General features: G+C 35.8%; 1 non-coding gene across 1 annotated transcript; it reads left to right on the forward strand.

Annotated features, from left to right (window-relative positions):
* Positions 1-473: 473 nt before the first annotated feature.
* LOC125498134 (small nucleolar RNA R71) lies at positions 474-577 on the forward strand. Its single transcript, XR_007274900.2, has one exon. It is a non-coding gene; the product is annotated as a small nucleolar RNA R71 (small nucleolar RNA).
* The last annotated feature ends 3304 nt before the right edge of the window (positions 578-3881 follow it).

Genomic DNA, 3881 nt, shown 5'->3' on the forward strand with positions numbered 1-3881 from the left:
AGGTTGGTTATTTTTGTAAGAGAAATTTGGATGATTCTTCCAACCTGGGTTATATGTGTTTGAGTATGGGTTGTTTTGTGGTCTTGTGTTTGTGTTTAGGAGGGCATTAGCTTGCTCAGTTACCGCTCCCATGGTATTGTATTGACACTCATTAAATGAGTGACCTTGCACTTCACAAATCTCACAAACAGGTGCTATTGATCTGCTACTCAATTGGTCAACCTTAGCTGCCAAAACCTGCACAGTGTTAGATAAAGTAGCAATAGCATCAACCTCAACTTACCTCCCTTTTTAGGGGCTCCACGAGATATACTCCAGTCATTCAGGTAATTGTTGGCAGCCATTCATCCAACAATGTCTTCGCGGCTTCTGGAGTTTTTGCCATGAAAGTACCGCCAGATGCGGCATCAATAGAACTTCGAACTTCATGCTTCAGACCATTGTAGAATGTCTGAATCAGCAGCCACTCAGGAATGCCGTGGTGTGGACACTGCCTTTGCAAAGCCTTGTATCTCTGCCATGCTTCAAAGAGACTCCAATTCATGTTGTTGAAAGCCAGATATCTCTTTCTGAACTTGGAAGTTCTCATAGGAGGGAAGAACTTGTAAAGAAAGCCTTCTTCAGTTCTGGCCGTGTGGCAATCTTCCTCACTTCTTCTTCTTTAAACCATTCCTTTGCTTCGTCCCTGAGAGAAAAAGGAAAAGCCAATACCGAATTAAATCATCAGAAACATTAGTTAATTTCAAAGTATTGCATTTTTCTAAAAAGTTAGCCAAATGATCAGTAGGGCTCTCTTTGGGTGTTCCCGCATAAGAATCCTGTGAGATAAACTGGATGAATTGTGGCTTGAGCTCGAAATGATTGGCAGCGGTGGTCGGTCTGGTTATGGTGGTGGTGGTCTCATCGGGCATAGCATATTCCCGTAGAGACTTTGGTGGTGCTTCGTCGCCCATTGTTGGTTCTTGTTGTTGTTTTCTTTTTCGACCTCCTAATCTCCTTGTTGTAGCTTCGATCTCGCGATCAAGAGTAATCAGATCCTGTGAACCCTTGTTACGAGTGCGCATGCAACAAAAAGACTGAAAGAAAAAGATCAAACAGCAAATAGAGTGACAATGATCGAACAAAGACAATTTAGCTAAATCAATCACAGATAAACTAATCTAATACCGTTAGTCCCGCGCAACGGCGCCAAAATTTGGTAGGCGTGTCGCGCACCTATCAAAAGTAATTACCTAACTAACTTCCTAACTATGTAGCAGAGCAAGTCAGGGTCGAATCCACAGGGACAAACGTATCAAACGCTAGATATCTTGACTCAATTTAACTAAACGAGTGACAAACAATGATGAAAAGGGTGTTGACTAAGACTAACACTAAACTATGACAATTACTAGGAACACACAAGATATAATCAATTAATTAAAACATCTAGAATTAAGCATCACCACTAGCATGACCAATACATGAATAATTTCCATCCCAAATAACATGATCAAGAATTCAAGAGGAGTAATGCACCCTATAATTACCAAAGATCTCTCCCGAGTACCAATGGCTACTCTAAACAAGCAATCAAACATATTCCCATAGAATCATGCAAGAAAGAGGCATTAAGCATAGCATCACAATTATATTCCTAGCAATCCTATCTAACTATTCCCATAGAAGATATTCATACCATTGATTGGATCAACAAAACCATCTAGATTCAATTCCCATTGAAAATAAGATATATGGAGTCAAATCAAAATCACCTATCCCTAGTATGATAATGAGCATAAGAACAATCCAATCAAACAAGAACAATTGATCATATAAACTTGGGATTAATGGAAGAATTCATATATTAAATCATTGCTAGGGTTTTACTTAACCCTAGATTAATGGACTACTCACACATAATTGAAATAGCAAAACAAATAATGAACAAATTAAAAGACATGATAATAATGAAAGGAAAGAAGAGATTAAGAAAACTTAGTCTTTACTTGAAGGAATCAAAGCGTAGTAATCAATGTTCAACAAAGGAGTAAACTCAAAAGCTCTCTAAAAAGTTATATAATGTATTCTCTAGTAAAAAGGCGTAGTTTCTAATTCTAAGAAAATAGTATTTATATGTCTCGTAAATCCGGTGCAACACGCGCTTAAAACGCTCAAAGATCGTCTCGCCCGACCGGTCGGGCAGTCGTTAGGTGTCATTTTCCTTCGTCGCGCCTGGCCGGGCGCTTTTCAACAGGTCTTCATTCGCCTCGCCCGACCGCCCGGGCAGATTTCGCCCGGTCGGGCCCGCATGTAAAGTTTGCCTGGCAGCTTAACTTTTCTGAAAATGCGCTAAGTAAGGTTCGCCCGACCGCCCGGGCGGATTTCGCCCGGTCGGGCGGTCGTCAGACTGCACAAAATCTCAATCTTTAAAACGCCATGACTTCTTCGTTACTCGTTGGAATTAGGCAAATGACCACTCGTTGGAAAGCTCTTGAAATGTAGAATCTAACATAATTGAAATCACTCTATTTGGATTTGTATAACTTGAGATATAATAAAAAGAGTGGACTGAAGTCATTTTTCTACTTCCTTTATTATTCGCTTTGCTTCAAAACTCTTCCAACTCAATGCTCGTGCTCTCGAACGTACATCCTCTCTTGTAGTGATATAAATGAGTAGGAAATGCACTAAAACGTGCAAATTCCTACAATGATCAATCTGAAAATACAAACACACTACAAGGAGCACATTAGTAGTAAAAATGGCTCCGAAGAGCGCAGTTAAGACCAATAATGAATGAGAGACGGAGGCAAAATCTCTATATAAAATAGACATATCAATCTACTCATAATTTATCATGGAACACATCAATGCCATAAACTCTTACTATTCTCTCTGTCGTGTAAACTTAACACCTCTTGACTTAAAAATCATAGAATTTTTTGCACGCGATGCGTGCTTGAGTTTTTTTCAAAACAAAAACTCGATTTTCTTCGGCATAAGAGTCAAAATTTGAACATTAAACATACGAAGTATAATTGATTTTAGTTACAAAATTTAATTGGTTTAGTTTTTGTCACTTAAGTCTCTCACCATTCTTTTGGTTTTTTTTGTTTTTACTTTTCAAAGTTAAATTCTATGAACAAAATAGAAATTTTATTGAATTTATTTATGATTTCTAATATTATAATTTTTTAGTTGATTTTTGAATTAAGTACAATACTTCATAAATTCTAAAGAAAGTGGACACTTTGATTTCAAGTCAATTTTTTCATACGTTGTAGTTTGTAAGTGAATTTTTAAGATTTTATAAAGTTTCCTCATTTTAGTGATTTACATAACGTAAATTATGCAATTTTATGATTTTAGTTGTCTTGTGAGTGATTGTTATAATAACATTTTTGATATTTTTGTTTGAAACCCCCTTTTATTTGTAAGTGAATTTGTAATTTAGAATGGGAAGGGGGTAACATAGTCTTTTCATTCAGGGACACTATAGTTCCCCCCTTCCCTTATATAGTAGAGATATATTGTACTTTAATTCTTGAATGATAGTTTACATAAACCTTTTTACCTTGATAATTAATCGCTATTAAATAATAGAAAAAGATACGTCCAAATATATGTAAAATTTTCATTATATATAGGAAACATTATAAAAAAAGTAAATAATTTTTTCCTTGTCTAACTTGTAAATTCTGATTTCACTATAAATACACCTCTATTTTTTATTATGACCCACCATTAATTGTGAATGGTTCTTGAGAATAGTGATTTGTAAGTAAATTTTTGTAAATGTTTTTGTATGTGTATTGATGTTCTAGATTATTAGTTTTAGTTTGTATATTAATTTTAAGTTTTAATAAAGTTTCCTGATTATTTGAGTGACTTGCGTGATT

The sequence above is a fragment of the Beta vulgaris genome, chromosome 5 (genome assembly GCF_026745355.1).
Source record: "Beta vulgaris subsp. vulgaris cultivar EL10 chromosome 5, EL10.2, whole genome shotgun sequence".
Lineage (NCBI taxonomy): Eukaryota > Viridiplantae > Streptophyta > Magnoliopsida > Caryophyllales > Amaranthaceae > Beta > Beta vulgaris.